At 45.8% G+C, this 26,285-nt stretch overlaps 1 protein-coding gene across 1 annotated transcript in view; it reads right to left on the reverse strand.

Annotated features, from left to right (window-relative positions):
• PLXNA4 (plexin A4) overlaps positions 1 to 26,065 on the reverse strand; it is a 464,554-nt gene extending 438,489 nt beyond the window's left edge. Inside the window, exon 1 of the mRNA XM_077135733.1 lies at positions 25,691 to 26,065. The gene's annotated coding sequence lies outside the window, so the exon portion shown is untranslated. The remainder of the gene's footprint in view (positions 1 to 25,690) is intronic.
• Positions 26,066 to 26,285: the final 220 nt, after the last annotated feature.

Here is a 26,285-nt window from a genome sequence, read left to right on the forward strand (position 1 = left end):
GATTCCAATCAAATTTAGGTCTGATTCCAGAGCCTTTACCCTTAAGCCTATAGTATCTTGCATTCTTAAACTTTCCCATACTGATATCTCAGCTTAAGTTTCTAGGTCTTTAAACATCACTTAACAAGTTTTCCCTCCATGCCAACCAAGTATCTTCAGTCACTTTGCCAGGACCCTCCTGAAGGTATGAAGGCATGTTTGAGGATCCACCAAGTCACAGAAGTTGAGAATGAAGAAGGGCTCATCTAGATGGCCACTCCTCTGGTGAGGGGCAGACTAAATCAAGGAGTCTGGACTCATGTATCTACCATGGAAGAGAATCAAGGGACAAGGATTCCAACAGCTGGACAACCCAGAGAAGAAACAGGAGATGAAACAGGGAAAGGGAAACAGCCTCTGGGACCCCACACATACCGCCCACCAGGAGACGCCAATGAGTGGCTGTGGAGACCTGGTCGGTAGCCTGGATTTCTATTCCTTCGGCTATTCTGTATTTCAGCCTTATGCAGTACTGTGAAAATGAACCTGGTGATGGCAAGGGAATAGAGTACCTTGCTTTGTAGCCACAACTACCAATCTCAAGATCACCCTGACCAAATTAGGACAGAAAGCCTTCATTGACGTACTCATGGGCCCCAGGGAGTCTGAGAGTGAGCAGATCTAACGCTCTCAAACAAAACTTGAAATCGGAGGAAGCACCCAGCCAAACAGAGCCCTTTGAATTGATGGCTTCACTCCAGGCCAGCAATGGGGGAAAGAGCAAAGATAGACAAAGCCTTGCTTTGGAATGTCTCAAAAGAGTTTCTAGGAATGCCACATCCCATATCTGGTGGGGTTTGTGCGGGTTTTTGGACAGTTCTGGGTTTTGAACAGTACTTGGTTGTCATGATAGGAAGGGGAGCTCTTTACTTGCCCAGCCCTCATCTTTCATCAAATTAAATCCTAATGTGAAATTAATTCAGATTAGAGTTAATTCTAATTGTGAGTTAACTGAGAAAAGATTTTTATCATAATCAGATGAGTCTAAGCTGATTTCAAGCATATGTGGGGTTCTTGGTTATTTGTTTTTTACATTCCATCATTTTGCATATATTTTGGGATTCAGCTTGATGGGGAAAGTCCAGAAGAGGAGACGTGGACGTAGAAACAATGATGACAGCATTGGGAGACACTGCAGATGGCTAGAAGCCAGGCATTTGGTTCTGCTCCTACTACCCATCCCAGATAAACATTCTCTCATTCAAATATGGGCATGTTTTCTCCAAAGGCCAAAACCAATAAGTCTATTGAACTCTTAAGTAAATGCCCATCCTAGCTTTTTGCAAAGCTATAACTGGGGAGCAAAATACCAATCTGTTGTATCCTAATTTGCATGAGTAAAATGCACCCTCATTTAACACAACCAAAATCCAGGGAACTTACTCTCCTTCAGTCACAAAATACTTATTCAGTACTCATTTCTTTATAGGTGTCTTGGGCAGTGCTGGCTCCGAACACAGACAGCTGCATATTGGAATCACCTGGGGATCTTAAAAACCATGATGACTGGGCCCAAGCCCTTGAGACTCTGATACATCTGTTCCCTCCAGAGACTTTTGAAACCCGGAACCTCAGAAGCTGGAAAAACCTTCCAAGTGAGTGGACACTAAAGCACCCCTGGGAGCAGATTGTATTGATTCTCAGAAGGCCATTTGGCTGAGCCATTGCCTCCTTTGCTGTTCTGGAAAACTGACGTAGATTGCCCGCAGAGAGGCATCCTTGGCAGTCAGGTACACTGCTTTTAAGGTTAAATTTCTGCCACATCTTTGCTATTTTCTCATTTCTTGCTATGGGAGCAGTATGGGGCTGGTTTTTATTTTTATTAACATGATTTTTAAATGCTCAGCTCAGTTTTGAGGAAGGGAAGTTACATTTTGACATTTATGTAGAGAAAGGAGGAGCAGGAAAAGAAAGACAACAGGCAAGTGAGGTCCTCACCTTCCGAGGAGGCAGCTGAGCCTAGGATACAGGTGCAGCTTGGGGCACTGACCCAGACTTTGGGAAATATACTAGTACTGGACCATCTTGTTCTGCTGCTGTTACGCTGTTTGTGCCTTAAGGCAATATCCTATACTTATATCTGAGGGTGATGCTTCCCCTGAAGGGAGTGGACATTCCTAGGAAGAAAATGAGGCTTGACTATCAGCCCCACTGCATAGGATGAAGATGAGCTGACCCTTCCTGTATAGAGAAGAGGGAGCCAGTGAGGCACTGGATAAATGAGTGCCCTTGAAGCAGATGTAAGCCTATAGATGTAGACATGACTACATTTTGAAGCAGTCTAAGTTCTCTCTGTATTATTTCTCTGTTCCCTTCATTATACTTGACCTATCAGAAAAGATTTATTGCAAATGACAGCCCTGGGGATGTAAGGGTAGCTCAGAGTCATGTGGGAAACCCAGGTTGGATTCCTGGCCCATGCACTTCCCCAAAACAAGCAAACAAGCAAAACAAAGGAAAAACAAACAACAAAAATTCAACAAATGGTGCTGCAGTAACAAGATACTCACGTGGACAAAGAATGGAACGTGACCCCGCCATACAGCACACACACAAGAAAAGTGATAGCCCTTCTTGGACCAAGATGGATTTGGGAAAGGACCTCCTCCATGCTTGGAGTATGGGGAACATATCAGTGGGGGTGGAATGCGGAATTTATCATTTTTTGAATTGCAGAAAGCAATTAGTGGATACTTGAAGGAGATTTGAGTGCAGCTGAACTGGTTTAAAAAAAGCATAATTTGGGTTTTAACCAAAACTTCATTTTGTACTCATAAACCACTGAGGTCTGCTACACACAGTTCTCTCCACCTGACTTCTGTCTGAAAGGCTCCGTTTCCTCAACCTCCAAGCTTCTGTGATAGTGATTCCAATGATCCACCTTGGCCCCTGCGCTCAGCTCACCCACTCCCGTTGGGCTGCCACCTCCACATCTCTGTCTACAGCCCCACATCGGTATCTCTACTCTGGATCTCAGTCTCTCTCTCCTTCTAACTCCAGGCCAGCTGCACAACCACACCCTGCACATCCCCGTTCAGAATCCCACAGGCACTGTTTCCAGCATTTCTTGTACAACTGCTCCTTTTCCTGAGTTCCCTCCCTTTGTTAGAACACTACTGCCCACAACTTCTGTGCCCCTCAACCTCCTCATCTAATCGCGACCAAGTCCTGCTCATGAACCTCTTCCCACTCCAAGACCCGCCCTCTCTCCCCTCCATTGACTGCTCAGTCCAAGCTCTCATGACCTCCTCCCAGGACTGCAGCACCAGCCTCTTAAGGGATCCCCCGAATTCAGGTTCATCCACCTGCATGCCATCTACCACACCACCAAGAGCGTGGTCTTTCCAAAAAGTAAGTCTAACACAGCTTCTTCTCTGCCTAAACTCCTTCCGCAGATACATCCTACAGCATGAAAGAAGTGTAAACATACTTTTTTTGGCTTCCCTCTAAACTTTCTGCTTCTCCCATCTCCCTTCTCCAGGAGAACATTGACAGCCACATATTCTTTCATGTATTTCTCCATACTCATATACTCAAACAAACACACACACAATCACAAATGCTTTCCTCTCTCAACAATACTTCATGGAAACCCTCCAAGTCACCTGGCACAGCTGTGATTTTTCTGGTTATATGGCCATATAACATCCCATGGTGTAATGTACCATAATATGTTCAGCCATTCCCCTACCAATGTACATTCTCTTTTTGCCACAAAGAGCAATGCCACTATAAATACCCTTGTTTGTTACAGCCTTACATATTACTACTGTTGTTTCCATGAGAGAAATTCCTAGAAATGGAATTTTTTTATTAGATATTGCCAGATTGCCACATGCATTCTTCCAGTCATTTTCTCGTTGGAAGTCTGACTGCCTCTCACCATGATTTGTGCTACCTTCTATCTGACTTGACAGTTGTCCGGTAGATCCCTATTACCAAGGAAGATTATCACTGGGCAGCCTGGGTATATATGGCATGAACTGAGAGAGAGATGAAGGATGCCAGCACTATATGTGGAGCTGCTGCTGGCTTTGGAGAAGAAAATTCAAGTAAAGGAGCAGGGTCAATGGAGAAATGCAGAAGGGAGAGAATCATGCCAGAATAACAGTGCCCTTGGATAAGATTCACTCTTGCAGCATGAAAAATGGATATTGCTGAAACTTCTCAAATTCTTCTCTTCCCAAACCAATCCATCTCATAAGATAGTTCCCAGCAGCTCCCAGCATTCTGTACCCATGATTCTGGTTTCCAGTCTGTACCACAAAGACATCATTTAGTCCTTAGCCAGGTAGCCCAGCAATCCATCCAACCAGAGGGAAGATATCTCCCCCCCACCCAAAGACTTCAAAAATACAAATCTACTTTATTTGGGATCTTTGGGATGAATTTCTCTCCAACTTCATGTGTGTGTTTTTTTCTTTTTCAATGTACAACTCCTTCTCGCTGTCCACCAAATTTAGAAAATACCTCTTAAGAAAAATCTACCTTGATCTAAGGTATGCAGCATTACACACTGTCTCTCTGAGAGGATTAGCAGTGTCCCACAGGCTTTCTCAGCCCTGCTGTGCCCCTGGGCTGGTCTGCAGCTACAGTTGGCTCCTGCACCAAGAGAGACTCTCAGCTTCCAGTCCCAGCGATGTATGTCCCGGCTCCCATACCAGCTCTGCAACTTCCTCCTCTTTCCTCCTCTCCTGGCCAGATGCAAAAGAGACAGTGGGGAATTCAGAAACCCTAGAAGATGAAAGGAATCTGGGTTCCTAAATGCCTGCATGGATCAGAGTCCCCTAAGGAGAGTAGTCCATATTGGATGGTGATGTGTTAATCTACTGATATCCGGGGGGTTATTGGTTACAGAATTAGCATACCCTGATTAATACACTCCTTGTGAGCAACTCAACAGGCCAAGCATATAATAAATGCTTATATATATAATAAATGTTCATTCATTCATAGGCCTTTAGTTACAAAACAATAGACAACCTTACAGTCAACAGAGTGAGCATGACTCTGGTTTCTGCCACAAGAGACAGCCAGTGCCTATACACGATCACAGCTGTCTATGAAAGTCTGTGTGCAGCCAGCTCTGCACCCTTTCACCTACCTTCTAGTTTCTACTCCTAAGTGGAGTCCCTGGGATCCCTGAAGGAAAAGGCAATATGATTCTAAGTGTCGCCTTTCAGAGGTGTCAGCGACTGTCAGCTAAAGTGATTAAGCCCCGGAAAAAACCCGTGTCCTTTTAACATCCGAAACTAATCCTTTTCACATCAGACATCAATGTTAAATAAACAGCAATTTCCATTAACCTGCACCTCTGTACATTTGTTTTAAAAAAAAAGTGGTGTCACTCTCCTTTAAATGAAAATACTAATTAGCGTATTAATAAATAGCTGAATGGAATCAATGAGACATGCAATCAAGGTCTGTCCAGGAGTCTTGCCCAGGTTGAAGAGGGTGGGGAGAAAGGAGAGAGATGGGGGCAGAAATTTTATTAGCAGGTTTGCTGAGGAGGAACATGTAAAATCAATGCCCCACATGCATCAGAGATGCAGCCAAAGCTGACAGTGTATGTAAAGCTAAGTACTTGTCGTACTTCCCTACCTTCGACAGGAAAGCTCACGGTGAGAGTTAATGTAACTAGCAGGGAGGACGTTAATTGGGACTGGAAAAGCCATTTGGAGACTGCATCCAGATCACAGCTGGCAAAGTTACCCAGAAACTCAGTGCTGGAGAGATGATTCCTAGACCTTTATTTAGAACATTGAAAAATAACAAGCTAAGAGGGTTGATTTATTTCTCAGCAAACACTTGCTCTAAAAGAGAAGCCACAGTGTGAACTACGCTGGGGGCTCTTTGTGAGTCTTAACCCCCTTCAAATAGCCTGGTCAAGAGGTAGATGGAAGCACCTCAGCCCCAAGAGGTCAGGCCCTGGGAGGCCAAAGGCCTGGACCCTAAAGAGACAGCCTTGGGGAGTGAGGTTGGGAGCGATCCTGCTCCTTCCTCAGCTCCCCATTTCCTCTAGCATGACTCATAGCAGGAAGGCTCTGGAGGATGAGAAGAGGAAATTCTTATGCAGGTATGTGGCTTCCAGCTGAAGGAGTGATCTAACTCCTTGCAACCCCAGCCCCACCCCCTACAGGTGAGCACTGAGAGTCCAGTTTGCATTTCTACCCATTTGGGGAGCCACACCCCAAATGGGGAGACACACACTCCGCACCTCCAAACTCACGACTGAAGATATCTGGGTTTTCATTTCCCTGGAGATGACTATCAGGAGAAACACACTTTTGTACAAAGTCAAATATGTGTCTGAGCCTTTCCCCAACACCAGTTAAGTGATTCTAGCTGAAGTGGAAGTTATGAAGGGTGATAGATACTCCAAAGAGAAACCTTGCCTTGGGCCTAGAGGGCCTGGCCTGTGCAGTGCTTAGGTAGGATTCGGGGGTGCATGGCCCAGGATTCTGGGGTGCTATGGGGATAAGAACAGAGTCTGTGTGCAATGACAATGAGGTCTCTCTAAGAGATCGTGCAGGTCTGCATGTCTAGCCCTGGCACCCACGTCCACAGCACCCAGAGGGTCAGGAGACCTCAGCAGAGTCTGCATCCTCAGGGCTGTCTCTGTCAGACCCCGGTGTGACCTGTGATCCGCTGACCCTGAGGTCTGCAGTCCCTGGAATGACAGTGAAGAGACACATTAAAGACAGTGTGGGGACATGGCAGGAGGGCAGGAGGGAGCAGCCCTAAATGTCCTCCAGCTATTTTCCACATTACTGCTAATGATGTTTTGCCCTGGGAGACTCATAACATTGCCAAATAATCTCTGGGTTCCCCAGACCTCCTCAGACCCATCAGAAAATCCAAAGGGTGACAGTCATCAGCTCTGGGGCAGTCTCCCGACAGGGTCCAAGAAACTGAAATACAGAAGAAGGGGCCAGAGACAGCTGTCCTCTGGCCGGATCTGAAATACAGACACACAATGCTGATGGATGGGGTCCTAACAAAGCCCAGCATCAAACCCACATCTTAGCCCCCTCACCTACACACCTGAAATCCCATCACTGAAACTGTGCTTCTTTGAGTCAAGCATTCTCCTCTCTCCTCAACAACCCACCTCCATCACCTCCCTTTCCCTGTCACAAAGGGGGCTCTCAGGAAAGCTCCAAGAAAAAGTGGAGAGTGGAGAGGAGGCAAACAGCAGGACCCTCTCTGGTCTACCCGGCTACCTTGTGGGAATCAGGGAATAGCATCCCTGCTGGCCATGGCATGGTGAGCAGAAGGCATCTTGGTGGAAGAAAAAGGCCACCCCTCCCTGAGCAATACTATGCAGCCCTGCACCAGGACGGGAGGCACGGCCATGGAGCATGGACAGGATGTCAGCCCTAACTACCCCTGAGTCCTGGGTGCATAAATCACGCAACTCTACCACGTACAGCACATAGAGTGCTATGGGTAAAATTTAACTACTTTCCAATTTTGTCCAAGGTACCCTTTGGATATATATGTTGACTATATCTTCAAACCTAACTTAGGACAGCCACTTGACAGTAGCACAGAATATCTGCAATGATAGATGTTCTAGTAAATCCAGGGCATGTGGGCACCACAGATGTGCTGAAGCATGGAGGGTGGCTGGAGAGAGTACACCAGTGAGGTGGCTCCTTTCCTTCAGAGACAGAGCAGTGACCCATCTCTCCCTGGTATGCCATGAAGTGAAAGGACAGACATCACCTTCAGAGCTGGCCTGAACCCTCTGTTCAGAGAGGCCCTACCATCTACAAAGCATGCTAACTCAGTCAAATTCCTAACTCCCCAGGCTTGAGTACCCCCTTCACTAATTACCTTTCTCCCAGCCAACCAGAGTTCCCTCCAATCCCCTCCACAATGTAGGTAGGAATAATGCAATGTTTCAAGCTTAACAGTTTGTCATCAGGCAAGGACTTCACTGGTCTCAGAGCTGAGGTGCCTGGCAGAATGGAACATGTTCGGAAACCAAGGATTTTGAATGGATAGTTGGCTCTGTGCAGTGAAAACCACAAAAGAAAATCCCAGAGGCTCTTACTATCTAGTTTAAGGCTATTATGCCAAGAAACTGGGTCGGGGGGCAAGATAGCTGAGATGAGCTGTTTTCAAGTAAATATCTTCTATTGGATAAGGAAGAGCATATCCAGGTATATAAATGTCATGCACGCTGGAACTGCCCCTCTGATCTCCATTGGACCACTTCAGCTCTCTGACTTTGTTGCAGGCAAGTAATAGCAGATGCCCTGTCCTTCAGTGCTTGACATAATTAGCCACTAATAGTCAGTCCCTGCCTTGAGCTACAGTCAAGTCTCATCTCGTTTCTCCTTCAAACAAATCTACAGTACTGGATGATAAACTGAAAGGGGGAAAGAAAAGGCAAATATCACCACTGCCTGGCAAGAAAAACACATTATCTAAAATATCACTGCAGATCCTATAAAAACAATATATGTTTACATGTGTACACTGGCAAAAAAAGCTAAGCTAGTCTATATCAGGATAGCCCAATGAACACAGGTTGGATATATAAACATGGCTATTCAAACTAACCAGACAAATGATGGGTCTTCCAAAAATTGCATGAATCCCTACAAACTTTCCAATCTTCTATTTTTTTTACATGGCCAGGCTCCGGGAATCGCATGGCAGGTGAGAATTCTGCCACTGAGCCAGGGTTGCCTGATCATTTTTTTTTAAAGAGTTTTTTATTAAGAAGAAGGCCTAGGATTGACCCAAACATGACCAGCCATCTACACTTTCTCTCTTCCCATTTGCTTGTAGAACCTCAAGGCGGTAGGCCCACCAAAGCCCAATGTTAGAAACAGATGTTCTACTTATAAACCAAGAAAATTGCCAACTCAGGGTGGCAGGAAGCAGAACTAACAAGTTTTACTATCTGAAGGGCAGGCAGTGATTTTCAACAATATTTTGCCTCCATTTATTGAGCATTTACTATGTGCCAAGCACTGTGCAAAATATTTCCCATGTATTATGTCATAGTATTCCTGTCATGTAAGTAATACTTTACCCTTTTACTGATAAGGAAACTGAACATCAGAGAGGGTAGGTGTTATAGGTTGAATTGTGCCCCCCAAATAAGATATGTTCAAGTTCCAGTCCTGTGCATGTGACTTTATTTGGAAATAGGGTCATTGCAGATGTAATTAGTTAAAATGAGGCCAAAGTGGATTAGGCAGGGCCCTAATCCAATATGGCCAGTGTCCTTATAAGAAGGTGAACTTTAAACACTGGCCATGTGTTGGAGGAAGCATTGATTGGACTGATGCATTTACAAGCCAGGGATTGCCAAGGATGGCTGGCAAACACCAGAAGCCAGAAGAGACAAGAAAGGATTCTCCCCTATAGCTTCCAGAGGCAGCGCTCTGCTGACAACTTGATTTTGAACTTCTAGCCTCCAGAACTGTAAGACAATAAATTTCTATTGTTTTAAGCCATCCAGTTTTTGTACTTTGTTATGGCAGCCCTAGCAGCCTAACACTGTAGGTAACTTGCTGAAGGTCACACAGCTAATGAGCCGGGCTCTGATGATGTCTGTAATTTACTTTAAAACACTTCACCTTAAACAGTGGGGCATAATGTGTGTAAGTTAGCTTTAATCCACACCCAAAGATGCTTAGTTAACATCTGAAGTAGTGTAATCACAAATGCACACTCCAGGGTTGGTTATTTAGCTTGGAAAGACTTGCATCAGAAGTCTACCCTCTGTAGTCTACTCCAAGGACTTCAAACACACTTTCTCTATCGGCTGTAATGGATTTGTTAAAGAGCATGAGAGATGTCAGAAATAATTTCTCAATGGGAAATTAAGTGATGTCCAGCATAGATGGATTGGGTAGAAGTATTGTCCAGGCACCTCTGCAGTATGGACATAAAATTCTGGCAAGCCCAGAGTTCTTTGCAGCACCATTCTTGGCCTAGTGCTCCCATTAGGCTCTATGTTCCTCTGATCCCACTTGGTGAGCTGAAACCTGAGACCAAAATACTGTTGCATCTGCTTCAAGTAAACCTTCCTTCAATGTAAACCTGCCAGACTGACTATGTCCATGCTTCCCAGCCTTCTTCACTTCCTGGCACATGCAGAAAATGGTTGGGGTTCCACCTGCCATATGCACGACGTGTCTGTCCACAGAGTTGAGGAGGACTCACTGTATCAGCAAATCTACCATCTTTCCTTGGCACACTGGTCTTCACTGAGCTTTAAGGATGGGTTGCAGGACTGCTTTGATGTCTGCTTACTAACAAAGGTTCATAGGTGTAGCAACACTCAGTCTGAAACTTGCTTTCATTGTAACATCCACCTATCATAAGGTTGTGGAGGAAAAAGCCTACAGCTCTCACCTGCCTGTAATCATTGGAATAGTTCCCAAATAATGCAACTCTTGGGAATGGCCAAATTGATCTGGGTCAGTTTGCAAGGTCAGATGTCTAATTTCAAAGTCAATGCTTGGTCCTCTCTGACTTACTGCCTCTTATGCCCAAAAAAGGTCAATCAATGGCTATTTATCAAACTGGAAAGTGATGCTGTTTAGGAAATGCCATGCCAAAGAGTTCCACCCTCAGCACCATCCTGGTTCACATTTCTATCCATAATTTGAATAAAGGCTAAGAGTCACACTTTTAAATGTGCAGATCACAAATTCTGGGTATTGAAGGTCAGATGAGATAATCTGTAAGAAGTCATATCGTATTACTGTAAGGCTATACCATTTTGGGTGATGACATAAAATCTTAGTGGGCTAGAACAGGGTCAAAACTAGACAAAAAATAAAATTTAATGTAATAAGCATATGTTCAAAATGTGGGTATCAAAAAAATTAATAGATAAAGTACCAGGTGGCAGAAGTTCATGTAAAACAGAAACAGGTGGGTGTTTTAGATGCCTGCTAGTTACAAACCAAGAGTGTGATGGGGTTTGTTGTTATTTCAGGGCCTCTGATCATCAACCCTGACATGCTGATGGGTTTTAGCTTTAAGCTTTGCTGCCACCACCTGCAGACCTTGACTTTCTCCTCCATATGAGTCACAGTCAAGGTCAGATGTAAAGTCAGGAATAACTGTGCCATGAGTAGCAATGAGCTCTAAATCAGCAAAGACCTTTACCATGTGCTATGAAGGTTGGGTTGTCCCTGTCCCATACAAAGGCTCCCAAAATGCCAGCACAGCCAAGATGATTGGCACAGAAAAAAAAGAACCAAGAGGAGAGTTGGCAAAAGCCTGAAAGGAAGATGGAAGGAATGGATGATGGGAGGAAAAGGAGGAGGGGGCGGAGGTAAAGGGGAGGAGGGGGCGGAGGTAAAATAAGGCAATGACTACCAAGGAGCAATTGTTTGGGCCATTTCTTTATTTCCCTGAATTTTATTTTGATTTACCTTTAAAAATTTTTTTGGCCTTTCTAAAACCTCAGAAACTTCTGGTCAAAGATAATAAGAAGTCAGCCAAGTTTAACGAAATTTTCATTCTAGAAAGGCTGTATCAGTCACTCTTATTTGCCCACCAGCAACATAGGGTCAAGACCCCTGACTCATTAGATGCTCTATTCACAATTGGTTGGTAAGCAATAAAAATTAAATAGAGGACTACACACTACCACATAGCCCTCACTGCACTCACACTTTCACAGGAATCTACTTCCCACTTCCAGTGACTCACAGTCATTTTAGTATGTACCATGCTTCCGTTGTGTTGGACCATTCTATTACTCACATCTTTTTAAGCTCCGAAAACCAAACTTAAGGTGGGGAGAGAGACAACAAAATCAAACATATATTTAGTGCAAAGGGAATTGCAAATATATGTGAGCACACTGCCTGCTTTTAAGAAGCTTTCAGTTAAATGGGACTATGAGATGTAAATACTAAAAATGCAAGTCAATAAACCCTGTATTAAGAATAAATTCTTGGAAGCCTGAATTTGCAGAGCATCATTAGGTTTGCTACTTTCTGTTTTCAAACAAAAATGCCTGGACCTGGCTACTTCCTGGACTGTGGGCTTTCTGCAAAATTTGTTAGATGGCAAAAATTCCTCCCAGTTTTTGTTTTTTGTTTTTTAAGTTGGCAAATACAAATTTTAGATGAAAATGCCATTCTTTCAAAACATTATGAGCTGGGGAAATGCTGCTTGACATTTTCCAAAGTTAATTTTCTATATTTGGCCATGTGATAGTCCTAAATTTTAACTCAGGTCTTTTGGACGCTCCAAAACTGGGCATGATCAAATTAAACCCAGAGAATTTCTATTACATCTCAAATCCTAGTTGCCCATAAAATACCATTTCACTTATAAGTGACAGCCATAAATATAGATACCATTTTAAAAAATTATTTAATTAGTTTATTGTGTTTTTTTTTTGCATGGCAGGCACTCTGAATCTAACCTGGGTCTCCAGCATGGCAGGCAAGAACTCTGCCTGCTGAGCCACCATGGCCTGCTCTAATTAGTTTATTTTTAAGCATTTTCCAAGAAATATTTGTCCTACTAGTATTAAATCCTAGAAGAAGGAATGAAGGAGAGGTGAATGAGCTGCAACCACTTCTGAAATTAGACCTGGGTTTAGGAAAGCTTGCTCTCTCTCCTACCCTCCTCCACTGGGCTGGGGTCCACCAGCAGCTGAGATTCTCTATCCAGTTTGGCACCAGTCAGCATTCTCTACCATGAGCACCTGCCTCCTTTCTTGGGTTTTCTCATCTAAGCATAGAACCATAAGCCGCTCTGGGAATATCTGTAAACCCGCAGGTCAGTGAGAAGTCTCTAGAACAAAATAAAAGATGGCGCAAGAAAAGGAGATGCAGTGGGAATCCCCTATCTTTATCACAGGTTCTGAGACACCTTTTGAGACTCACTGTCCCAGAGCCACCTGCCGGGGGACGATGCAACAAAGACAGCCCAGGGCAGTGTCGTCTGCCCTATTTTGGTCCTGTGGTTAGGTTACTTCCCCTCTTGAGGTCACAGGCCCTGCCCTCTGCCCCCTCAAACGGAAACAATTTGCCACCCAATTAACTGGGGAAAACTGCTGAGCTCTCTAAAACAAAACAAGTAGCTGCTTACATATATTATGTACTGAGAGCAGCTGATAAAATGTATAAGGGCTGGGTACAGAGGTGTACAGAAGGAAGAACAGAAATCCTGTCATCTTTGTGGGGCTCTTGAAAGGTTAGAGCTCAAAAATACCTACCTGCCCCCTGTCCCCACTCAACAGAAGAGCATCCAGAGCGAGCCATTTTTTTAAAATATATTTTTATTCAAGAAAACAAATAATACACTTAGAACCACCAAAAATAGGTATCTTGGTTAGCTTAACCATAGGCATATTCAAGTAAATTATCCAAATAATCATTGTAAAACATGTATTAGCAGCTCTGAGACACCCAGAAGCAATCCAGAGAAGAGAGTAGTCCTATTGTTTCGCTGGAAATTGCACTGCAATTTTTCAGCTAAAGATAGTCTTCGGAGCGGAACTCCTTGCATTCCCCATTCTAGAGGACTGGTCTAAACTGTCCCAGCACCAGTGAGATGCCCAGCTCTGTCTAAGGACCTCCAACCCCCATACGTGTTAAATTACGTTCCACAGCAGCACAGGGAAGGCAGTGAGGGGAAGGGTCCGGGTGGACTTGACAGAGTTGGGTTTCTTTCTCTCCAGGAGTCTGTTCAATCCAAATAGCTGTTTTCTATCGTTTCTAGAGTCTAACCACACTAGTTGGTGGGCCTAAAAGTTTTGCCACCAGCCACTTCTACAGCTCCTGCAGTTAAAAGGGGTTACTAAATCACAAAGTAGAATGCAGTGCACTTGACACTAATATGGCCATCCATTTATTTTTTCTACACACTGGAAACAGGGGGAAAGAACATCTGCATACCTACCTACTAGGCACCAGGCTGCTTTTTTGCATCAAGGTGTGCAACCTGTGGCTCCCTGGAGAGTAACTCTCCCACCCAAAGGTATTCAAATAATAAGAAATTCCTTTAACACTCTTTGAGTCAAGAAAAACCAACCTATTGGCCATTCCCACCTGCAGGCCCTGATGGTGCAGACTGGTTCTTGCCACCCAGGATGTAAAATTCAACAAACTAGACCCTATCTCCAAAGGGTGAGATCAAAATTTTAATTACCATCTCTTAGCTCATGGTGGAGCTTAGTTCACCAGATCATGCCATTTTGAGTGTTACTCATTGAAAATAAGGGTGTTCAAGCCAAGAAAGAGAACAAGCTAATGTGCTGAGCAAATGCCTGGTCGTTCTCCATCACCAACCTCTAATTGTGCCTAACAGACTGTGCACTACTCCACCTGTTGGGACCATTTTTTTTGCCACTGGAAAATAGGGGGGATGTCCTAAAGCAAGATAAGTGCCTGGAATGTTTGCAGAACCATCTCAAGCATGGTGTCCACGACAGTATGTTTATTTCGAAACATGAATTACTTCAAAAATATACAAATCTACATGAGGGTCTGCTTGCTTCTTTACTGAGCTTCCACTGGATCCCAAAATGAACTCTGCAGTCTACAATTGGGACCAGAAGTAAACAGCATAATTTATGCTGTTTCCAGAAGCCCAAGAGCCACATGTCTGCTGGCCTCCTCGTCATCTCTACCTACAAATCTTACACGTACCACAAGTCCACCACTTCCAGAACAGAGCTCAACACTCCTTAACTCTGAAAGATGCCCTGACTCTCCACCCCCTCCCCCAGCATGGCCACACTCCGTCAAGCCTAATTCCTACACACCTCTCAAATCAGTCCCTTCCTTGCCTTTGTCACCATCTTTGATCAGCTCCTCTCAGGTCTCCCCTAGATTATCTTAACAGCCTCACTTCCAATTGTCTCTCCACTGATGCCCATACTTACCTTCCTACAACATGATCCAATCTTGTTGAGTTCCTGTCTTGGAAATCCCCAAGGCCTCACCACTGCCTATGGGGTAAAATCCTTAGCCTGACATTTCAGCTCAGCCCTGATTCAGCCTCTGCTGTGTTTGCAGCCTCATCGCCCCCAATGCCCTTCCGAGTCTGCCTTCACTACTAGCATTTGGGCTGCACTCGCTCATGTCTCCATGCCTTGCACAGGCCGCTTCCTCCACCTGAGCACCTTCCCGCAGGCATCCACAAGGCCAATCCTACTCCACCTTCAAATCTCGGTTTGATGCCCCTCCTCCTCATCCAGGAAAACTACCCCAAGTCCTGCCTTTCAAACCTGGATGGGTGCCCTCTCTTAGGTAATCCCGAGGCGTCCTCTGCCTGCCCCATCTCACATTTTACCACGTTGGGTTTAAATTACCTACTAACACACATCTGAGGCCACACTATCTGAGCTCCCTGTGACAGGAACTATATCTTTCATCTCTGACAACCAAACTCTTGCATAGAGCCTAGCACATAGTAGGCACTCAATAAATATGAGCTGAATTGACCAACTGATTGATCAATTGGTTAAATATTCCATAGCATCACATCTCCAGTGCTAACTAAAATATGTAAATATATATATATATATATATATATATATATATATGGAGCAAAGTGAAGAGTAGACATCAGGGGAAATCACAGGCCCCCTTTCCTTCTCTACAGTCCCCCAGTTTAACCAACCGCCTCCAGGATGGGGGCTCCCCATTCACCCAGGCCTCTGGACCTGCGCTCCTCATCCCTCCCACCATCCCTTGCCATCTCCATTGCATTCTCTTTTCTGACCCTCTGCAATTGGCTTTTATCACTTACAGCTCTTCACTGGATCAGCAGACAGTAAAGGTGGAATATGTGGGGACTAAGCCTAGTTTTCATTCTCTCTTTCTTGATTTTCTCTGACCTTGGGTGTACATAAAGCCTTTCTTCTGAGGCCCTCCAGGTCCTTGAATATGCATGGCCACCTTCATCCTCACTCTTGGGCTTTAGGTGGGAAACAGCAGGCTTATTCCTGGCTAAAGAAAGAGAAATTGAGGCCAGAAAGGGAACACGCTGAAGGATACTCAGCAGGCCTCGGATTAGAAGCTAGGTCTCCCTAGTCCCTGGCCAGCACATAATACTGCTTCAATTGCTCTGAAAAGGAAAACCTTAGGATTATTTTGCAGGAGGAAAAAAAAAACAGGGCCTTGAGAAGCTGTAGCCACATTTCCGACAAGCTCCTTTCAGAGGGCACCATAACTTACATAAATGATTTCCTATTATACGGCAATTGTCACTGCAACACGACAGTCTTGCAGCCTCCTTGAAGTGTTCTCTTTGTTGTTTTTCTGCAAAGATCCCCCAGAAAGAAGAATCAAATATGGTCCGAGCAGGAAAACAAACCGCACGACACCCACAGACCCAGATTCCTCTTCTGCATGACTCCTGAGGAGAGCCAAAGAGAATGCAAGGGCGAGTTAACCCATGGGCCTCAGCCCTCTCCTACCTGCACTGTTACCAAAGCTCTGCTGGGTACCTGAAAATACGATTTCTTTAAAAGAAAAAAGAAAAAGGAAAGAAAGCCAACAGTTTATGAAGAAGAAATGAAGTGGCAATTTCCTAGCATGGCCGGGAATCAATACAAGCTGTTGTCAGGGTTTTCCTTTCAAAGGGTGACTGCTAAGTCAAGAGTGACAGCTCCAGTGCTTGACTTACAACTGTTTCATCATAGCCAGATATTTTTAATTTAAAACTCACTGCAGTTGGGTTCGAACTCAGCTGGGACCTGATTTTCTGCTAATTCATATCTCCAATTCCTATAATTCTAAACTCAGTCACCAAAGAGTTTAATGCTGATAGAATCACCAGTGCAATGCTTCATGAATGGGCATCAGGGGAATTTTGTTAGTAAGTGTGTGTTAGCAACTGTTACTCACTTTGGAAAGAAGCACCATGCTCAGGCAATGCACGATATAATTGGGCACGTGGCTTATAGTCCGTGTCTCTAGGTGATCCAAACCCAAATACTACTGGGGTTATATCCTCACTCAACTCCCAACTCACACACACACACACACGTATCTTTACCTCTATGAGATGAATACTGGGTGGTGAAAATGCTTCCCCTGGGAAATGCCTAACTTTGCTCTCTGGTCACTACCAAATGGTGGAAATCATGGACTTACAGTCTAATCAGAAAACTCCAGCTGTCTCTAGGGTAGAAAAGTTTTTTTTTTCTCCAAGATAAAATTTGTTTCAGCAATTCCAAATTTAGGGAGACGTGTCTTAATAACTCAAGCCTTCTTTGTTCATTCAGAATGTTTATCTTTGCCAGTTATATTGAAGCCTCTTATTCAATAACTGCAGCTGAAAAAAAATACCAAAAAGGTGAATGTCATTACTCACCTATTTTGCAAACATCCATCTTGATCTTGTATGTGCAACCAAAAAATACTACTCATTGCAAGCGTTTCCACAAGCCTGTCAGAGCTGCAATTGCACTTCCTGAAACAATCCTGTTAGAAAATATACCTCTGTAGGCAAACCATGTGACCGCGGTTGCCAAAGTCTTGTAAGAATTCATGGCTACATCCTGGATTCTCAAAAGTAAGTGACAAGGAAGAAAGGAAGGGGCTCTTCAGAAAGCTGGATCTTACAAGTTTCCATTTTAACAGTTCAGTGGATTCCTTCTCCTGTTTTATTTTTTTTTTTTCTTTTTCACTTCCAAACTAAACTCAAACTTGAAAGCATCCAATTTCAGGCCAGCATTTCCCAGGGTGCTTTCTGTGGAATACTCATTCCAAGGGATGTAAGTTGGTATAACTAGACCCGTACAAAGGGATTCCATGGTCAGAAAAGCTGGAAAATGTTTGGTCAATAATAATTACGTTTCTCTACAGCAGGTCTCCACTTTAATATGCTAATGTGCATCTTGCTCCGTCAAGAGGAGGACAAAGAATAAGGTCTTTCCAAACTGATCAGGCCTTGGAATATTTGTTCCTAGGGTGTCTTTTGGACTACTAGGCTTTAGACTACTCTGAGAATGTGTCTTGGTTGCTCCTCCCCATCCATCAGCTACCTAAACTCACAGGGGATTTACTTGGAGAGCAAGAGTTCAATTTCATGTGCATCTCCATGAAAAGACTACTGCACCCTGACCTGCCCCAAACCACTAAGGCCCCCAGACCACTCTCAGGTGTGTGATGGGCTCATCATGCTCTTCTTGGTTCATCTGAATACCTTTGAATGGCCAGTCAGCACACACTGATGTGATCCCCACCCTGCCCATCACCCCAACAGCACACTGTGGTGGGAGCCCCTGCAGCTCCAGATGCTGAACCTGACACCCAGAAGCTCCAACTCGGCCTAACCCTAACCCTAACCCTAACCATCACAGCCTCAAAGTGGGGGGCATTTAATGCTTCATAGGGTGAAATATGACCAGTGAGCTATAGGAGTCAGGAAAGACCCAGCTGGCTGTTTCTTCCCTCCAAGACCATTTTGAGACACTGCGCCCCCATCCAGCTTCTCTGGACACAACCTGCATGACCGAGATACCCACTGTGTTTTGTTGGGAACCTGTGGCTAGCTTTGTAATATACTATGTGTTCCCATCTTCCCCTACCCTTACTGCCCTTTCCTTCACTCTTGCTGTCTCTGGATTCCATCCCCAACACAGTGTTAACACATAAATTTCTGCTTCCAGCTGTATTTTCTAGGAAGCCCAGGTGAAAATTGGAGGCCAGGGGCAGACAGACCAGGAGTACAAGGTGCCTGGTCCCTCTACTGCTTTAACCAGATCAGTTCTCTATGCTTTTGTATGAATTAGACTCCTTTATGATTACTTTTTTTTACATGGGCAGGCACCGGGAATCGAACCCGGGTCCTCGGGCATGGCAGGCAAGCATTCTTACCTGCTGAGCCACCGTGGCCCACCCTGAATTAGACTCCTTTGAATAAACGGTTCTTCTACAACCGTATGAAAATATTTTTTAAATCATTGATATAGACCAGCCCCTCATTTTATTAATGGTAATACTGAGATGTAAAGTGATTTTTCTCCAACCTCTTAGCTGGTACTTGGCAGAGCTGGGATTGCCTGTACCTATCTGTTTCTGAAGACTACCTTTTCTCAGAACACCAGGGATTTTTTAACCAGGGGAACATTCAGAACTATCTAGGAATTTTTTTAAAGTATTGATGCCCAAACTTCACTTCTGTTTGAGAGCCTCTCTGCCGTGTTGGAAGGATAGACTGGTAGTGACAATGTTTGAGCAAACTTTGAGCCTCGAGTTGAGCTGTCTGTCCATCTGGTAAAAGCCTGCTTGAGAATCCAGGACTTACTCAATCATCAGGACCTAGTATTTTCTGTTTGTAGCACTAAAGTTCAGCCCAAATTTTTATTGTAGAATCCATTCCTGTTTTTCACAGTCAAGAACAGAGAAATGAAAGTGCTTGTCTTGGTCTATCGTTTCTTAGTGTATTCCAGAATCCTTTACATTGTGAAGCCTTTTGTGGTTTCACAATCCATATTAGTGTATTAAAGGCTCTGAGAAGTCCTGCAACAAGGAATTTCTTTGACTTTGTTCTACACCCAGGGTTCCTCAAACATACTTGACTGTGAAAACTTTTCCACATATAACATCTATTTAGTCCCACAAAATAAACTTTGGGAAATTCTATTCTATTCTAAGTATTACCTTCAAGAAGCAGGTCTGAGATGGAGAGGATAAAAATGAACTCTATCTCTGCAAGTTTATCCGCACCCCACACAGGCTGGGTCAATTCTACATCCTTAATGCCTACCACCATGACATGCTCTCTTCTCATTCTCCACCCCCTAAATGAAAGAAGGAACCATTTGTCAATTATGTTTTGCTTACTTTCCCTCCTTTCGACCTCTGGGGCTCAAGCCAAGGAAAGATTTATTCACCCTCTATCTCTAGACCCCACACTATCAAGAGGGAAATATAGCAGGATTTTTACGAGACAAATTAAATGAGTCTGTCAGATGAAAAACAAATTCTGAGTGAAGACAAGGAAAGCCTTTGAACTGCTATGGTTTTCCTTCCCTAAGTTTCCAGTGACCTCTTCCTCGACTGCTTCTCTCCTCACACGTCCTAATGAGAATACCTTCCCCATACGACCTCGGGAATTGATTCAGCTAGGCTGTGTTCAGCGCACTGCTGCGGAGACGCCAGCCTCTCAGCTAGTGATCTGTTTTGTGTCGGAGCGACAAAACATCCCCAATCCAATTTGCTGTTGCGAATCCTGGTTCATGGAGGAGGCACCGTGGAAGTGGGGGGAGAGACGGGGTTTATCCGAGCTTAGGATGCCTCCGGCCTCATGAACACCTGTTGGTGTAAGTCTGCGCTGGTACCCATCCAGCAGTTTTCATCTAAACATGCCTTTCGACACTCCGCGGCTGCCCCAGAGCAGAGGCAGTGAAATTCCATTCTAGCCACCTCACGTTTGGCAGAACCTCCAGTCACTTCACAGGGAAGAAGGGAGCCAAACAAATGATGCTTGGACTAAAAGTTTGTCTTTGGGAAATAGAAAAAAATAAATAAATAAATAAAAAACAATCACAAGAGCGTCACTGCTGCACTTTCCTAAAGTTTTCAAGTCAGAGGGACCAAGTCGGCCGGCTTAGCCCCACTTTGATGGCGGACAGCATTTAACCAGCCCCACAGGTACAGCCTGTGCCATCTCAGGCCCTGATTATTTTCTCCACATGAATGGAGACTGATAAAATTTCGACTATGTGCGACAAAGTAATTGACCACCACCACCATGCTCACACCAGTCCATTTGCACGAAATTCCAATGATCCAGGCATGCAGCATGGCGTGACATCCATAGGCAAAGATTTCTTACCTATCTCTGGACCCCAACATCTTGAGCCCTGGAGTTAATGAGGGAATGAACATCTCCAGTGAGCAGTGTAATGGAAAGAATCCTGGACCAAGCGTGAAAAGACCATCCGCCCCTGAGGGACCAGGGATATCTCATTTAAACTCTCTCATCCTTAGTTCCTACACCATCCAAACAGGAATAAACCATACCTACCTTACAGGGTTATTTGAAGCATCAAAAAAGAGAGTGTCATTTCCACAATACCTGCATCTTGAAACAGTCACCAGGGAGAATTAGACTCTTACCAGCCTCATAAACTCAAAAGCAGAGATGGAACCATCACCCATTACTCCTTCTTAGCTTCCCAGGAGGAAATGGGAGTTGCCAAATGAGGTAAGAGTTGCCATCAGGAACAGGTCTGCTCAGTACAAAACCCCACTAGAATGATCCATGAGATGGATCACCACCCAGCAATGGGCAAGAGTCACACCCATCTGATGGATGGGGAAACCAAGACTCAAACAATAAACAGATTTGCCCAGGGTCACAGAGTGAGTCCAAGGTAGAAACTAGAGCCAGATAGTCCAAACTTCCCCCCAGAACACTCTCCCTATAAACTTCCCAAGGGGGTGGCAACTCAGTTGACACATATCTTCCAAGTAGGCTACACAGCACAGTCATAAGGAGTGGGGTTGGGCTGCTTAGGGTTGAGATGTGACTGTGACATCGATTCCTCAACTTCCACATCTGGATTTCCTCCTGGAAGAAATGGGGATGATAATAGTAACTGCCTCTCTGGGTTGCTGTGAGCAGTGAATGGGCCAATCTGTGTGAACTACTTAAACAGAGTGATGTGAGTAAGTGCTCAATGAACCTCAGCCACCATCATCATCATCATCATCACCAGCATTATTTTCCATTTCATCATTTCTCAAGAACTAAAACCAATTCTAATGTCCTCGCAGCCTCTTCCCTGGGAAGCCTGATGCCACATGATCTGCAAAGGGCAGAAGCTCAGGGGCTCACACCAGACACACGAGAATGCAGGAAGTTTTTCTTCCAAGCTATCTCATGCCAAGCAGGGAAGCAGTCTACCAGCTTTGGGAATTAGGACCCCCTGCCTTCCCATTCTTTTAAGATCCATCTCTTACTACTTAGCAGCAGAGCCCCCTTCAGTCTCTCTGCCTACTCCACCTTCCTGCCATAACTTGCATGCTACAGCCTGGGCAGTGTGGAAAGAAAGAAGAGTGAGCACATCAGGGTAAAGAAAGGGGCACAGAGGGACATTAAGGGAGGGAGAGGCAGTGTCTGGAGGACCTGTGTGGACCAAGCATTGCTCAATAGAGCCTATAGGGCAATTACCCTAATCATGTGCATCTCCCAAACAGCCCTTTGATTTATTAGCACAACCATCTTTTTAAAATGCCGCTCTTAAATATAAATAACACTTAATCATCCAGCTGTCGTTAAGTTCATGTTATATTGATTTCTTGGAGTGCCACAAATTTGAGGGTGAATGGGCTGGCGGATGTGTGCACAAAGCAAAGAGGTGGATTAGCAAGTGTTGGGCGGAGGAGAGAGGCGGAGAGAGAGAGAGAACTGGGGAAGGAAGAGGTGGGGGAGGGGCAGGGAGGGAAAGGAGCTCTCTTCAACAGCCCCAGGCCCTGAACCAAGTTCACACTGGCTAGTGTGGGGACACAAAAAACAAGAGGGGAGTAGCACCTAAGAAAGGGCGGCACATCTGTTGCACAGACTAATGGATGCCAGCATCATGATCGGGTTTTCTGTATTTCTCCCGCCCCCATCAGGACCCATCATAAAACCACTCCAACAGGTCTCCAATGTGGTATTGTTTGTACAGTACCTTCTCAGGGTGAGGATGGGAAAAGCAGCTAAGAGATTTTTCCTGCTGGCTAGGAGACAGGGATTCTCTGCGATTTCTTTGCATCATAGCCTGGTGCTATGAGCTGAGAGTGGGTTAATGACCCAGCCCCCATTTCGGGACTGTTTCCTCCCTAAAAGACCCCCCATTTAATTCTCAGCATCCTTTATTGTGATTAAAAGGATCAGGGGCCAAGTGTAGGCAGACTCTGACAGGCAGATTTCCCCGTCTGCAGGGAGGAACAGCAGCAGCAGGCAATGGAGATGTTCAGAGAGGGAGAAAGGAAACAAGTTGGCTGGCTTGGATTCCTCCGGAAATGTTCACAGAGCATCGGTGGGCAGCCAGGAGGAAGTCCTGGGAGGGCAGAGTAGAGCCGGGAGAATGAAACTGGGCAAGAAGGAACAGCTTGTGGGCAGCCCACGCCTCGTGCTCCCAGACTGTGAGGCACCTAGAGCACAATCTAGCAGCAGTGGAGTCTGCCGGACAGAATCATTCCTTCGTGGCTGGGTTTTTTTCTGATGCTGTTCCCTTCCATGGGATGACTACCCCCGAGCACTTAAAAGGAAGGCCACAGAGATGTGGCAGAAAGAATGGCAACATGACAATATGGCAAGAGAGCTCAGAAAAAATTAGATGATTTAAACCCAGTTTTACATAGATGTTAATTAATGCCTTCCTTGTCCTAGAAACCAAATTGGTACCTAATGCTAAGTGTGGATAGTGCAGGGATGTTTTGAACCCAGATGCTAAGCTTATAACCAGTATGATGACTATTGGTTTTGCATTAAAACGACAGATCCTGTGTTGCAAATATATGGGAAAAGAAGAAGGTAGGGAGGAAAGCAGAGATCTATCTAATGGGAAGATACAGAGATATTTAAGGATGATCTGTACCCCAACCTTTGCCCCCTTCAACTTCCCCTAAGGGAATATTTATGTGGGAGGCACCCATTGTCCTGGAGCTATTTCTGCTAAAAACCATGGGCCACCATACACAGATGTGGGACCTCCCTGTCCACACAATTGAAGGACATGTGTGTGGAAACGGTCCATAGCCCAGAAGACATAGGTGGATCTCATTGTCACACAGAGTTGAACTTATAAACACTCACAAGACCATGTGTGCATATAAGGGTGTGTGTGTGTATGCACACCCACTATTCTTAAAGAGAAAATAATATCTTCCCCCTGCTGGGTTCTCCCCATTGTGAGAGCTTTGCTTTATTCCATCCACCCTTTTCAATCAATCAAAGGGCAGCTCACACAGCACACAGCGGGAATACAACCTCCCTCCCGGGGCATCTGCTCCTCTCTTCCTCAGCCTACACAGAGACCTTTGCAGAGGCTGAAAAAGTTTGAAAACAGCAGAGATGAGGATGGGCGGAGAAAAGCCTTTATTTCAGTGCCCTTCTTCAAGATTTCCAAAAGCAATCCGAATCCTGTGCCCCTGCACTGAGGCTTTCTTGTTTGAAAGAGTATTTTGTCCTTTCCCCTCTCATGCTCTGGAAGATACCCAACATATCCTTCCCAGTGGTGGATCTGTAGGACCTTGAACACATGATCTTGTCTGGAGATCACACGACTATTCCATTTCTTATTAGGTTGCCCAACAAGGCACCCCAACAAGGGACAACTAGAGAAACACAGAAACATGCTATATATAAGAGTCTACACATACATACATTGAACTCAAAAATTATTATTTTTTTAATTTGGATCTCACATTCTTCTTACAACAACTGAGCCCAGAATGAGTTGCTTTGTGACCCCCAGATAGAAATTGTGATAGAGTCTTTTTGGAACCCAATCACCTCTTACCTCCCCCAGAAAAAGTTTGAAAATGAGAAGCAGGTGAAACTCCAGGCAGGGAGAAAAGAAAAGGAAAAGCTTCGAAGAACTAGAAGCTTGAACCTCAGGCTTTCAGAGGTTGTTTCTATGCTATCGGGAGCAGCCTGGCTCTGGGGGACGCTGGAAGTCCCAAGAATGCCTCCTTACAGGGTGGGTATCGCCTACGTGGTCACGAGAGAGAGGACCCTCCTCCCTTACTGGATTACAGCCTCCTCTCTTCCCCATCCAGGTCTTTTTCTCAGACACACCTCTACAGGCATGTGACAGGTGTTAGCAGAGGCCATGGGCAGGGAGCTGAGGGGGAGGTACAAGTCCTGCGTGCCCAAATCCTGCCTGCTTGCTCTTTCCCTGAAGCTGGGGATGGGAATAGGTCATCCGTTTTAAGGAGGATGAGATCCCATACCTTTCCTAGGCAAGCAACGCACACACAGCGATTGCTTAAGCGTCCTCCTGCCTGAAATCCCGGCACATTCCCGGGGAAGAGGAGCCACTCTTCAGAAAGGCGGTTGTGCTGCCTCTTACTGGGGAAACGCAGTGTCTGTTCCATATCCACCGCCCTACCGAAATTGCAGCCCGATCCTTCTCTGTGGCCTCCTCCCCCGCGCGCTGGGCCACCACTCTCTCCAAATATCTATCTGAATATCTGTCAGTCTGGGTGTCACTAAAATCTCAGGGTGTCCAAAGGCCATGGAGCAGATTACACTGGGCGGGTCTCCCAAGACCTCTCATTACTTCTCTCCTTTTAAAAAACAGCTATGGATGAAAGGGGCTGGGAACTGAAAAAAATCGCTCCCTCAGCCTACCCGGGTGGGAGGGAGAGGCAGTAAATATACAGAATCCTAGCCTGAAAGTCCTGGTTAACGCAAGTCTGAGTCGGGGAGCGTCAGAAGAGAAAGAACATGGGAAATACCTGCTCCGGCCGCCCTGCACCTACGCAGGTCTCCAGGTGGGACGTGGGCAGGTGCGTGTGCGCCGTGTGTGCGGGTGTGTATCCCTGTGTGTGCGCGCGCGTGTGTGTTTGTGTGTGCGCCACGGGCTGGCTCGAGGGTAGCCGAGGACTCCCCGGACCGACCCGGGTATTTCCGCCCACACTGTCCTCGCCCGGCCCGCGCGGCCGCAGCCGGAGCTCCCGCCCGCCCCGCTCCTTACCTGGAAGCGCCGCTTTCCCTCCTTCAGCGGGAGCGCCGCATTGACACTGCAGATGGTGCCTGTGCCGCTGCCTCTCGCCCTCCTCTGAACGTGTGCGTGTGCGCGCGTGTCTGCCTCCTCCAGCCCCAGCCCCGAACGCAAATACTCCACCGAGGCACGGGGAACCCAGGAGAAGGAAAGGAAAACCGAGGGGGGAGTATCAGAGCCTTCGGGTCTTGACAGTCGCTCTTCCAGCGTCCAAGGTGGGCGTAATGTCCAACAAAAAGGTCGGGAAATGTGGATAAATTCCAAGCACCTCTTACCTCCACCCAGCCCCGGAACCCGTGCACCAACGGCGGCTCTCTGGGGCTGCGGTGGCGCGGCGGGGCTGTCCCGCTTCGTCCCCACCCCCGCGGGCTGAATGTCCTTGATGCCAAGCGGGCACGGCGGCGTCACTCCGCGCCGCCCATGCTCGCGGGGTCCGGCCGCTGCCCGGGTGCGGCGAGTGCGCGGGGGACCCGCCGGGGAGCGCTCTCGGCGCCTCTGCGCGCCTCCCTGGGCAGCGGCGGCCACCTCCGGGCAACCCGCGGCCGACTGTGCCGCTGCTGCTCCCGCC

The sequence above is a fragment of the Tamandua tetradactyla genome, chromosome 1 (assembly GCF_023851605.1).
Source record: "Tamandua tetradactyla isolate mTamTet1 chromosome 1, mTamTet1.pri, whole genome shotgun sequence".
In the NCBI taxonomy this organism is placed as follows: Eukaryota; Metazoa; Chordata; class Mammalia; order Pilosa; family Myrmecophagidae; genus Tamandua; species Tamandua tetradactyla.